This window comes from Malaclemys terrapin, chromosome 3 (genome assembly GCF_027887155.1).
Source record: "Malaclemys terrapin pileata isolate rMalTer1 chromosome 3, rMalTer1.hap1, whole genome shotgun sequence".
In the NCBI taxonomy this organism is placed as follows: Eukaryota; Metazoa; Chordata; order Testudines; family Emydidae; genus Malaclemys; species Malaclemys terrapin.
In genome coordinates this window covers 115,390,751-115,405,197 of record NC_071507.1, presented here as the reverse complement: position 1 = coordinate 115,405,197, position 14,447 = coordinate 115,390,751, and positions in this window count along the sequence as shown.

Sequence of the window (14,447 nt, the reverse complement as noted above, 5' to 3'; positions counted from 1 at the left end):
TCGTATTCAGGATAGGATTTTCAAACCTGCCTGAGGAATGTGGATGCCCTGTTCCCACAGGCATAGTATACAGGCACCTTTAATTTTTTTCTTATGGACCAGTTCCTCCACTAATTTTATAATTCTATCACAAAAGCAATCAACTTAATCTGGAATGAAATTTAAAACCGTTGTACTTGTTGCTCATTGTTAGAACATGGCCTCCTTTGGAAAAAAAAATTATCACAGAAGCAAAAACAGCACACAGGACACTCAATGAGTCACAACTCTCAATTCCCAACTTGTCACCCCCTTCTTGCAATTGGTGGAAGAGACAAACTGTTTTCCAGCTAGTGGAAGCAACCAGTGGTGAAGCTGTGAGAGTATAAACTCTTTGAAGAACCGGGAATGTTTATATAAAAGATTCTATTTTAAAAATTAAAAAGAAAAACAATGGCCAAACACAAATATAAGGTAGATCTCATTTTCAAAAGGGATTTAGACACTTAAGAGCCAAAATATCATTGACAGTTGATGTGATTTAGGCTCATAAAAGAGTTAGGTGTAGCACAGAGCACAGCAACACCTAAATATCTTTAAAAATCTGGCCTTATGTCCTAATTTAAAACACTAAACACTAAAAAGATTAAATTCTTCTGATCCCATGTTACCTTTGTAGCCTTCTTTGGGTCTTTATACCACCAAAACCAATTAATTCCCAAACAACCTCCTCTTTCCGCTCCCAAAGAACCTTCCTTCCTTCCTTCCCCTCAAAAAAAAAAACAAAAAACAGTTAACTCCACATGATGAAAATAGATCAGGTAAACCTTTGTCCTCATTAATACAAGAAATCCTATAGTATTTATTTAATGTAACTACTTTACAGCATTGTTGGCAATGCTGGCAAAAATGCTGGCAAAAATGGCTACCAAGTTACTAAACTACATTTCCCAAAAGGCATACACAGTCTAAAGGCAAATTTCATATTAGCCTCCCAGACCTAAGAAGCCAGTGGTCACATCTCCATTTCAATGAGCATCACACTTTGAGGGAAGACACATAGGGTAAGTAGCATCTTCACATTCCAATGGCCATATAACTGCCTGGGAAAATACACAACATATTAACCACAAGATAAAGTACCCCAAAAATACATAAATCATTAATGACATCCTATCACTCTCAGGTTTGCATAATATAACATTCATTTTATAATCAGCTGCATGTTTGTTTTCACATTCCTCACCAGAAAGAACTCCTGAACACAGAAGTCCTCTCAAAGATTCTTTTAAATACGGTCTTTTGCCCAACTGGGCTGAATTAAAATATAAAACAAATAAACAAACAAAAAACAAAAACCCAAACCCTGAATCTTTTACAAAATCTTTTGGCCTATCTGAATCATGTACAATGCTACATAGGGTATTTTACTGAAATTTCCCTAAGCAGCTTCGCAGAAGTAACCAAAACAAGCTTCTGCTACCCATGTGTTTTCTGACTTTTGATTGAATAGTTTGTAATGGTGAAAAAGCCTGTTTCATAGAAGAAAGGCTGCATAACCACTGATGGAAAAGAGACATTAAAGCATAATTTTCTGAGATGTTCTGAATTGTTGCATTACTGTTATTAGGCTCCAAATAGAAAAACTGGTCTTCAAGACAAATTTAATGGCTACAGACATTTAAATGGCATGTGAAATGGAAAAAATATTCTGTTTTTTTTTAAATAATGATTACTTCTTATAACTAAATTTTATAGCACTGCATATTTACAAGCTTTAGAAAGACACATTGAAATAGTCATTACTAAAAAAGGATTCTCCTTTCATTCGGTCTCTCTTCTTCCACATAAAAGAACATATTGCAAATATAAACACACTTCAAGTGAATATGTACACATTTTTTAAAACTATCATTTTGCAGGTAGATGACGAGATCTTACATCAAAAAATAATTTGTCAAAGTTTACTGATACTCTTGTTTCTGATATGTGTACTGCCTGCCTGGAAGTGCAGGCCCAATATCTTTATGTATTATTGACCATCTACATCTTAGAACAATGTCAATTGGATGTCTGATAATGCAAAAGTCAGTTACAGATGCCCCCCAGATTATGCAAACCCGATTTACGCAAATCCGCACTTACGGAAAAAGTTCCGTAAATTAGAAATAGGAGTGGGTGCAGGGGGTGGGGGGGTTGCGTGTAATTGTCGGGTATATGTTTCTGAGTTACGCAAAATTCGGGTTAAGCAAGGCGTTCCGGAATGGAACGCTTGCGTAAGTTGGGAAGCGTCTGTATATGGAATGTCTATGACTCTAAATGCTACAACCTAAATTAACTCAGTGACATTATTAAAAGCTACATACATAAAAGCTTGTTTGTTTCTATACTCCAGCTTGTATCTGCATCTGTATTGGTGTTAACAAAAAGGGAAGAACATACTCAAAACTAGGCTGAAAACTAGCATGTAGAATTGAGATTATGACTATTGGCACAGACCTGACCAAGATAAACCACAGTAAACCAGCAACAGCCCCAGGAAATATTGTACGTCAGAGACACCCCTCTGAGTCAAAATTCCTTCTCTGCTTCCTCTTTCCACCAGGAGAAATGGGTTAGAAATTTACTGCTGGCCAATAAATTGCTACACAATCTTTCCCCATTCCTTGATAAAATAAGAGTCCTGTGGCACCTTATAGACTAACAGACATATTGGAGCATAAGCTTTCATGGGTGAATACTTCATCAGCTGCATGCATTACTATTTTAATATTATGCCATTACAAACTTGTTTGCATCTTTACTAAACATTAAGATATAGCTACAAGTATGTTTTAGCCAGAATGCTTGAAACATAACAATATCTATGTATGTTATAGTTAGTTACGATATAAAAGATTCAGGATGGTTATGAAAATTGCAGGAGGCTTCTGTTTTGCGTCATGCAAAGACAAGCCAAATGTCAGGAAGACCCTTCTTAGCCATGAAACCATGTTTATCACCCCTAAGAGTGTCTTATCTAGACCAGGACATCTCCTTATGTATAAAATACCAGTTTGGTACAAATGTAATTCTTATCTCAAGAAAACAAAGCATGTAAAACATTTATGTTTTAGAAAAAGACCCAATTGTGAAAAAGAATGTACAGTTGTATTATCAGAGCAATAAATCTATGTATTAAGTGGGTTTTTCACCCTCCTGAGAAAAACTTAAGTAAACCTACGCAAACAATTCTAGAAATATCCTTGTTGAAATGAATTTTCTAATTACTCTAAAAACTTCCTTCAAAAAGCCTCTGGGAAAAATGTGTAGTTGGAAATGTTTTAAACTTTTGTTTATTTCTTAAAATTACAAATTATTTCTACTGGCATAGTTGCAAGTATTGTTTAAATGCAAATTAGATAAGATTTGATTCTCTTGTACCGTGTGACACATGAGTGTTTCCACCTCAGTCTGTCTAGCATCACTTTTCTTGATTCATCAGAGTCTGTTTCCATGGTAGCGGCATCTTCTCAGTAGTTTTCTAATATGTCATCTGCTATTCCATCTTCCACCAGGTGGTATCCTGTCAAGGGCTTGTCCAGGAATATGAATTTTTGACATCCATACAACATACCACTTCAGCCTTCTTTCTTAATATATTGTCTGTAAGTGACCAGTCCTTTGTAACACATCAGTGGAAAGCACCTAACATAGTTTCCTAATGTCATTTCTATGTAAATAGTAAAATGTTATATGCAACAATATGGAATCTAATGATCTTGCTAAACTAATGCCTAATGTAAGAAAACATTTAAGTGTAGAATATTTGTATTAATGGGGTTAATTCAGTACAGGTAGTGCTCAAGCAACTCCCACACCCAACTCAGAAAGACAAGATTCATCATGTCTCCAAATATTAGTATAAAGAATCAACTTCTTTAATAATTCTTTAAGCTTAAGAGTTATTTAATTGACAGAGACTTCTGAGAACTAAAAACTTTTATATAAAAGAACAGGAGTATTTGAACTTTTGAAAAGTTTAATAGTTATCAGTAGTTCACAGTCAAGCTGGAAGGGCATATTGAGTGGGGTCCCGCAGGATTCAGTTCTGGGTCAAGTCCTGTTCAATATCTTCATCAATGATTTAGCTAATGGCATAGAGAGTACATTTATAACATTTGCAGATGATACCAAGCTAGGAAGGGTTGCAAGTGCTTTGGAGGATAGGATTAAAATTCAGATGGACAAACTGGAGAAATGGTCTGAAGAAAATAGAATGAAATTCAATAAGGACAAATGCAAAATACTCCACTTAGGGAGGAACAATCAGTTGCACACATACAAAATGGGAAACAACTGCCTAGGAAGGAGTACTGCAGAAAGGGATCTGGGGGTGATAGTGGATCACAAACTAAATATGAGACAATAGCATAACACTGTTGCAAAAAAAGCAAACATTCTGGGATGTATTAGCAGGAGTGTTGTAAGCAAGACACAAGAAGTAATTCTTCCTCTCTACTCTGCACTGATTAAGACTCAACTGGAGTATTGTGTTCAGTTCAGGGGGCCTACATTTCAGGAAAGATGTGAACAAATTGGAGAAAGAGCAGAGAAGAGCAACAAAAATGATTAAAGGTCTAGAAAACATGATCTCTAAGGGAGGATTGAAAAAAAATTGGGTTTGTTTTTAGGCTGGAGAAGAGAAGACTGAGAGGGGACATGATAACAGTTTTCAAGCACATAAAAGGTTGTTACAAGAAGGCGGAAGACAAATTGTTCTCCTTAACCTCTGAGGCTAAGAGAAGAAGCAATGGGCTTAAATTTCAGACAGAGCGGTTTAGGTTGCACATTATGAAAGAGTTCCTAATTGTCAGGGTGGTTAAGCATTGGAATAAATTGTCTAGGGATCTTGTAGAATCTCCATAATTGGAGATATTTAAGAGCAAGTTAGACGAACACCTGTGAGGGATGGTCTCAATAATACTTAGTCCTGCCATGAGTGCAGGGGACTGGACTAGATGACGTCTTGAGGTCCCTTCCAGTCCTACGATTCTATGAAAATAGAATTAGTTTTCCCATTGAATTCTAATAAAATTGAAGGAATTCAATAAAAAGAAGACATTATTCACTAACTTTAGAATGTTTTCTGGGATTTTCCTGACACAAGAACAAAGCCAGTTAGAAATGTTGTATATTCATTAAACAGACTGCATATTCAGAAGCTGAAGGTGTTACCTTAAACCAACTCACAACAGCTTGGAGCCAATGAAGGATGACAGCAAACATCTTTGAATCTAAACAAGCTTGAAAAAGATTCCTGATTTCATGAAAATAGGAAGAAGAAGAATATAAAACTCTTATGTGAGCAGCCCTCTCACTCTCACACTCTCTCTGCTATCTTGCTTAAACAGCAAGCACTCCAAGACTCATCCTGTCCATCTCTATAAGCAAGCTACCACAGACAGTTAAGAAAAACAGAAGACTGAAGAAGAAACCAACCCAAGGAAAACTTGCCCAATGCTTCAACATGGATTGGTAAAAGGCAATTAACTAAGACACTGCCAAGGGATTAGTTTTAAAACTCTTGTAATGATTTTATTGGCATATGGAAATACTGTTATAAACTAAGATACTAACAGTTGCTCCTGTTAATCACCAAATGAGTAGACTATGTATTCCTAGAGAGGAGACAGGGGCTAAACATTGGCAAACAGAAATAGTGAGCTTTAACTGAATTTAAATTTCTTAATATTTACAATTGGCCTGTCTCAAGGCAGCTCCTTAAATGGTTTCTTTTAAGTAAATGATTTAAATGTTTTCTTCAATTTCATAGGACTTAATTAAGATTGGTTACTTTGCCCAATTAGGAACTGTTTCGGTTATCATTGATATACCAAACAGGACCTACCTGCTCTTCAATGAATTCTTTTGCCCAATTATAATCAGTTTCAGTATCTATGATATAGTAAAATGACTCTCAATAGATTTGGGAAACACTATACTCTGGTCTTAGCTTACCAAATGAAAGACTGCCCCCAAAGGCAGTCCACTCTCAGAGGTGTAATCTCTGGTGAAAGCTTGCCACAGAGACATACAGATGAGATTGTAATGGAAATAACCTGTTTATCAGTTGTATTCTGTCATTTCTATTGTTTTGTTTAATGTTTTCTTTTTCTTTCTTTAATAAAATAGCTCTGGTTAATAATTGTGATTATTTTGCTTTCTTTTAATTATGGTGCCCCCTCAGTTTGTAAAACAACCCCTGTGACTAAAATAGTGGGAGTCACACTCCTGAGTTAGCAGTTAGAGAAACAATCAGTTAGAGCTAACCTATCATATCTTATTTCTCTAAACTAACTATTTTTAGTATTTTTTAAAATAAAATTTGGGACAGGCCCTCACACAGACAGAGAGGAGACTAATGAGCTCCTCTGGGCCAGCTCAACACCAACGAGGGCACCTGCAAGACCTGTTCTGGCTGGGATAAGGGGAGCTTAAAAAGAAACTGCCACAGGGAGGAGCAGTGAATAGGAAGAAGGCTGCCCCACCTCAAACATATGAGACAAGCTTGCTGTGAGTGAGACTGCAATAAGTCTCACTGTTCCCCAAACTGAAAAATTCAGCCTCAGAGCAGTATGCCCAACATGGAGGGGCTGGAGGTAGACCCCATTTTAGACTAAGCCCAAAGGGCTGACCCAGCAAGACTGTCTGAGATCCAGGTCATCCTTCCTTCTCTTTGTTTTCTTATGGGCTCCCCTCTCCTGTAAGGGAAGAAAGAGGAGAGAGGACTTTTGTTTGTCAGGTTAACGTGTGTGTCAGGAAAGGGAAAAATCTGAAGAAAGAAAAAGCAAAAGAATAAACCAAATGAAACTAATAGAATGAGAGAAGAACCCCCTTGTGCATCTGCTGGGGGGTGGGGAAGAGAAAGACATTATGAAGGACCTGAATTGTGGATGGAGATAAAGAGGAATGCATACAATCAATTCCATTCAAGTAGGTGTTATCCTATTCCTTTATCTAGTATGATTTGCATTATACTCACCAGACGTGTCCATTCCTAGACTCTTGCTTGATGTCATAAAAGTAGGTTTAATGTTACAGTTTATGGAGGGCATAGAGAACAAGTGTGTTTGTTCTTAAATTATAACCTTATTACTCATGGAATATATATAAGAAATCTTCCTTGCTATAAGTAGGGAAAATGAAGATTTTACAAACTTCTTATATTTAATTTATTGTATTTAAATTACACTTCCCATATGATTTTTAAATTCCTTGTTTAAAATATACAAATAAAATCAACTAACATGATCTAAGAAGCACTTAGCGTTGGAGATTTTGGCAATGTAAAAAAATGCATGGTCAGAGCATCTTCATTTCATGATTGTACTTTCCTGTATCATATGTTTTATAGATAAATGGCAGGAATAGATAACCAACCTTTTAAATTCAGAAGAGTGCTTATAATATATCTATTGGCATCCTCTTAAGACAGCTGACTTCCCCTGAAGGGTCAAGATAGATCATCACAATTTTAAAATGACAGCAAAATCATGAAAAAGAAAACCCTTAAAAGCTTCAAAGTGCTTAGATCAGGGAAACTGGGCAACATTTAGTCCAGAGGGTTGAAAGGAAAATAATGTAAGATATTTCTTGTTGGTTACAATTATGGTCTTAATATTATGACATTGTAAGTAAAGATTTTAATAATAGTCAGCTTTTATGGAGCCAAATCCTCAATAGTTTTCAGTGGTAATTCGACCAGATCCTTAGTAGTTACCCAAAGTCACATAGTGGGCAAATAGTCAAAATGAGACTAGAACCCTGGGTTCCTGACTCTTAACCCTATGCTTTATCCCCTAAACATGTGTAGGATACACTGGAGTGAATCTTTTCTCACAGTTGTATTTGAACAGCAACCAGAATCTTTTGAATTATGTCTGTGGGCTAGGAAAATAAATAACTGTAATTGAAATTAAGAGAATAAGGACTGCAGGAGTTAACTGAGAGTGAGCTGGAGAATTCCCCAAAAAATTGGGGAATAGAAAGGATTTTAGCAAGTGGTGAGAACCAAAGTGAAGGAAGTTCAACAACAGCAGCAGGTTCTACAAGTAGTGAGCATTAAAGGAAACAGGTTAACATGTGTGTCAGGAAAGGGAAAAATCTGAAGAAAGAAAAAGCAAAAGCATAAACCAAATGAAACTAATAGAATGAGAGAAGAGAAAGTTCCACCAAGTGAGGGGTAGAGGCTGCCCAGAGGCAGAGCCTTTCTTACATGGGTGCATCAAATCTGTTCTGACATTGGACTCTTGGCCCGTCAAGCCTTTGCAGCTACATAGGAACAGACCAAATGGTGAGCGATCGCTCCGGATGACCATTCGGCTAAGCATAGAAGAAGAAGAAGAGAAAGTGGTGTTACTAAGGATTACCTGATGAAATGGAATCTTCTTCGTTAGTCAAAGAGCACACCAAGCTTTGACAAAATAATTCCAGGGTCCAGACTGAATGAAAATTCTGTGGTGAACACAAGACGATATTAGAAATGGTATTGCGCCTTTCATCCTTACCCATCAGTAATTTCTTCTCTAGTCTTTGCCATTAACATCAGTTACCTCAACAGGCCTTTAAAGTTTATTAATTATTATTATTTACTTTAAAGGCTGAGTCTATCTTAAATATTTCAGGGGTATTATAATGGCAAATACTGGTGAAATTAAAATTACTGATATCCCTTCCTGGCTAAATTCATCTGAAGTCTCTTCAAGGCAGTGACAGCACCTAGCATACTGAGGCACTAATATAATAATATTCCATACAGTACATGTGAAGAATATAATATAGCTAGCTCTCTGAATCCTGGAATGGGGAAGTCTGGCTAGAGTCTTTAAAGTCTCTCCCCTGCTAATAGGGGCTACTCTGCTATGCACTCATGCATCTTAATATAGTTATGGAAAATGGATTCTGAGGCTACTAAAAATGAGACATCTTCACCGGAGGATGGCTGTCTCTAGAGAGGATAGCAATTGGGGATGCATACACTGGAACGTCAGTAAAATTTGTATCGAGAGAAGGGAAGGCGCGATAAAGGAAGTGCTAAAGAATCTTAAAGAAATTGTGTCAGAGTCCCATGGAATTATTGATAACTAGGTAGAAACTACTCTAATAAAGGCTCTGCTCTGGTGGCTGCAGGAATTGACAAACCTTTCTAGTTCAAATCTAACCTTACGGCAGAACATGAAAAATTGGAAAGAGTATTAATTGCAGCAGATCAGACAGTGCCGACACCTGCCACCACTGAAGAAAAATGCACATAAAATCACTTTGAAAGAATCTGTGAATATTAAAAAGTAACCAAAAAACCTGTAATAAATGTTAATGAAGGACTGAAAAAAGGCAAAGGCAGTATCAAGTGTTTATTCAGTGTAGGCTTGTATACAGCTTAATGGTTCAAGAGGAGGGAGTTATACTTGGATCTTATAAAGAGAATGTCAGAAATTAGTTTGGAGGAGTGATTTGAATGAGGAGAGACTAAAATTAAGAGGTTAAAGCAGGTATCCCATGGATGGAGAGAGGAATGGGGATATGAGAAGATTCATTCAACAATTCAAATATTCCATGAGTCTCCAAAGTCAAGATAGCTGGTCTCAACAGATCTGATCATTTTGACATTAGAGGAGTCTATTCTTATAAAGAGAAAATAATCATGATGAGGGATCAAAGCTTACTGTGATTTCAAGGCTCACTGGGGAGTTAGTGTTACCAGTAGAGACGTTTACTTCCCAAGTATTATGAGAAGGTGGTGGAGAGCCAGCCTCTCCAAAGTTATGATTGCAACCAGCTTCTATTATAAGAACTTATTTGTGCCTCTCCCCTGAAATTTTGACCTGGTAAATTGTTTGACTTGAACATTCCTGTATTTTACTCTTAAAGAAAAGGAGAATGGTTCTGCAAAGACTGAAGAAAATTCATCAAACTGTTTTTCGAGTTATAGGTCACTAAAAATTACTGATCTGAAATTTCTTTCTCTAACATTTTTGTCTGTCTCTAGCTCACAAATGGCTTCTTACTACTATATCTATATTTAAATCCTGTATGCCAGATACCTATGAAGAAAATCAGAATCCAAGGAAGACAGATAATCCTTTTGGGGGATTCTATACTAAGAAGAATAGAAAGGACATGCTGCAAGAGATAAGTGCACAACAGTATGGTGTGCTGTCTTCCTGAAGCTAACACACAAGGTGTGACTAAAATGGTTTCTGAAATCAGTGGACAAGAATCCACTGGTGATGGTGCATAATGGCCCTAATGATGCTGCTTCACAGGACATGCATAGAAGCAATTCACTGGCTCACACCCCTTTGTGGCTGGGTACTGGGTCTTCCCCCAGTCACTTCCTCCTGTTGGTTATCTGTGTCTGGGTCTTCTGTGGCCTTGCTCTCCAGCCATGCCACTTGAAAGTTCAATCCCTGGATGGGGTATCCAGATCCAGTTGCAACCAGTCAGGACCAAGCTGGCTTCTCGCAGCTGGCCTCTTCAAAGTCCCTTCACTCTGGGGAGGGACCCTACGACAATTTGGTACCAAACATGGGATTATGAGACAGGGCTGTGCAGTTCAGATGACCTGCATCTCAGCAGAAGAGAAACCAGTCTTCTAGGGGACAGGCTGGCTACACTAGTCAGAATGTTTGAACTAGTCTTGCCAGCTGGCTGGATTTTAACTGGCCTGGCCAGTTTTTATAGTGCTTTGCTGCTTGCAAGTTGCTGGTGAAAATGTACCTGTCTTTTTCCCACAGTACCAACATTCCCTCTTGAGCTATGTGCATGCATGGCAATGGCCGCACAGCGATCTTGTAACTACCAGCACATTCATGTCACATGGCTGAGAGGGGAGCATGGCCGGAGCAGCACCCCAGTCCCATTGCATGTGCCGGGCCCTCAATCTGCTGAAGCTGTGGCAGCACCTCTTGGCACTGGGGAGCGGGATGGACCCAAGGCTAACCAGCAGGGAGGGGTAACTAGTGAGGACCAAGATGGGGGAGTCAAGAGCTTCTAGAAGGGATGGTAGTGGGGGCTTCCTCAAGGGCTGAGGCTCCTGGGAGGGGGTGGGTATAGGCGGGTCATAGGAAGGTAAGAGAAAAGAAGACTTGAACCACCATTTGTGCCCAGCCTCCACCTGCACTGCTGCCTTCATGAGGGGTGCAGAGGGGGTTTCAATCTGCTAGTGTCGGGAAGAAGAGGGTCAGGCAGTGGGGGGAGGGGCAGTGTCTCGCTCTTTCTGTGTCTCAGTGGCAACCTTCTGTTAAACTAATGGGGAGGGTGAAAAGGGGGAACTGATGAGCACTTGGTTAGCACAAAAAACAGGAAGCTCAGAACAAAATGAATCAAAGCTCCAAAGGATGAAATTCTTTAATTCTGTACACCAATGCTAGGAGCCTAGGTAATGAAAGAATAATTGGAATTGTTCATTTATGAGCATAAATTTAACCTATTTGGTGATACCGAAACTTGGTGGGAAGTATTGTATGAATGGAATGTTAAAATCAGTGGTCTCGACCTATTTAGGAAAAAGGTTTGATTGGTCAAAAGGGGAGAGGGAGTGGCACACTAGGTCAACAATGACATTACCTATTTCCAAGTCACTGACAACTCAGACTTAGTAATTGATTTTGAATGCTTATGGATCAATGTTCTAACATATAAAACACAGACACATGTCTGCTACAGACCACCAAATCATAATAGAGAACAGGATGACCATCTCCTTAAGCTACTATGGGGGGAAGGAAGCTGTGTTATCATGGTGGACTTCAATCTGAGTGACATATACTAGAAGTCTCGAGCTGCCATTACTAAAATATCCTCAGCATTCCTAACAATTATAAATGACAAATTTCTAACTCAAAAAGTGTTGCGTCCAGTTCTATAATAGACTGGATCTTGACAGACAAAAAGGAATTGATCACAGAACTAAAACTTAGTGGTTGCTTAGGTGCAAGTGAATATGACACATCTGTTATGTGCAAATTGAATAAGGTCCAAATCTGTAATATGTACACTTGGGCTTTAAACTGGTCATCTTTGCAACGCTGAAAACAATTATGAACTAAATCATGTGGGAGAAAGAATTTAAACAAAAATGTGAATGAAAATTGAGAACTGTTTAGGAACATTGTACTAGATGCCCAAATAACCACCGTTAGAAAGGCTACACTGGTTTAAAAATGTTTGGCTTAGAGGGGAAGTGAAAGTAGCTATAAAACCTTTTAAAAGATATATAACAAATGATAGGGTGAGGGAGGTTGATACCAATTAATATAAAGTAGAGGCTAGGAATTATAGAAAATTGATAAAGGAAGCAAAAGGACACAAGGAGAAATCTATAGCCAGTAGAATGAAGAACAATAGAGTTTATTAAATATACTAGGAACAAAAGGAATCGTAACAATGGCATTTGTCCACTGCTACACAGAAATGGTGGAATTTACAATAATAATACAGAAAAGGCAGAAGTGATTAATAAATATTTCAGTTTTACATTTGGAAAAAAGCCAGATGGTATAGTCAATCATCTGATGATGAAGAAATTCTTTCCATTCCAATACTAACTCAGGAGGATGTTGAACAGCATCTACCAAAGTCAGACATTTTCAAAGCAGCTTGTCCAGATAACTTGCATCCAAGGGTTTTAAAAGAACAGGCCAAAAAGCTATCTGGACCATTGATATTGTTGGTTTTTTTTCAGTAAGTCTTTGAACTCTGGGGAAGTTCCAGGGGACTGGAAGAAAGTGAATGTTGTGCCAACATTAAAATGGGATAAACCAGGTAATTATAGACCTGGCAGCCTGATATCAATCCTGAGCTAAATAATGGAACAGCTGGTACAAGACTTAATTGATAAAGAATTAAAACAGCATGATATAATTCATAGATTATAAATCCAGAAGGAACCATTGTGACCATCTTGTCTGGCCTTCTGTAGAAGGGACAGACGATAGGACTTCCCTGAACTAGCTGGTGTTTGAACTAGATCATATATTTTTAGAATTCATTGGTCTTCCATTCTGATAATGGCCCTTACCAGGAAAGCTGCTAAAACCGAATCAGTATATGGCTGGCAATCACTTGAGTGGCAAATGCTTTGGTGGCATAAGCTTGCTAGCGATGGGCATAAACTGAAAATCTAGCCAGTCCACCTTGAGATCCAGGTGACACTCGATCTGCAAGGAGGACACATCCCTTTGGGATTTTTCCATGATGATGGTTATTGTAGTGGGGTGAACACCCGCTCCAGCCCTGAAGGGATTGGAAAAGCCCTGCAGAGGGCTGGGGCTGTGTAAAGGAGCAACACCACGCCCCAAACTGAGCCACTCAGCCTTACAAGAAGGCCAGGGCAGCCAGAAGCTGAGGAGTCTCCCTCTGACTGCAGAGAGAGACAGGCCTGGCTGCAGGGAACTCACCCGGGGACCTAGAGTGAGGCAGGGCTGGGGAAAGGCCTTGGGGGCCGGGAAGCCCTAGGCCAGCAACTCCCCAGGCCTAGGTCCTAGGCTCATATAAGTATTGTGGTTACAGAGGGGCAGCCTGAGGGTGGGTAAAGGCAGCCAGTCCAAACCCCTTGTTGCCTGTGCTGATTGGCTGATAGACTGCAGTCTGCCCCAGGGCACAGGGGCTAGAGGGTGACTGGCAGTAGCCATAACTGAGGCCACATTGGGATAGGAGGTGGGGGTTCCCCTGGGTGGGGAGACCCAGAGAGAGAGTGGGGTACTGCCAGGGGGGGCAGCACCTAAACCAAGGGCACCGGGGTCTGGGAGGGACACGGGGGCCAAAGACAGGTGGGACACCTCGCCTGCAGAGGGCGCTCCGGATGCTGGTGAGCTAATTCCCGAGACAACCAGCAGGAGGCGCCGCAGGGGTGAGTCCGGGCTTGATTACTGTTATATATATTTTAGAAAACATCCAATATTGATTTAAAATTTTCCAGTGATGGAGAATCGACCACAACCCTAGGTCAGGTGTTCCAATGGTTAAGTGACTGTTTAAAAAGTTTCAGACCTGTTTAAAAAGTGTGGCTTATTTCCAGTCTGAACTTGTCTAGCTTCAAATTCCAGGCTTTGGATCTTGTGAGACCTTTGCCTGCCAGATGAAGAGTCCTTTATTACTGGAGGGAGGGAGGTTGTTCCACATACAGGTATTTATAGACTGTAATCAGGTTAGCCTTTAACCTTCTCTTGTTAAGATAAACAGATTGAGCTCTTCTCATAAGGCATTTTTTCCAATCTTTTAATTATTCTTGTGGCTTTTCTCTGAACTCTCTGATTTATCAATATTCTTGAATTGTGGACAATGGGTTACAGTAAGCCAGTAGCAGTCTCGTTAGATTCAGAGGAAATATTATCAAATACAGGGGTAAGATAACCTCCCTATTCCTTCTCAAGATTCCCCTATTTATTCAACCAAGGATCGCATTAGCCCTTTTGGCCACAGTG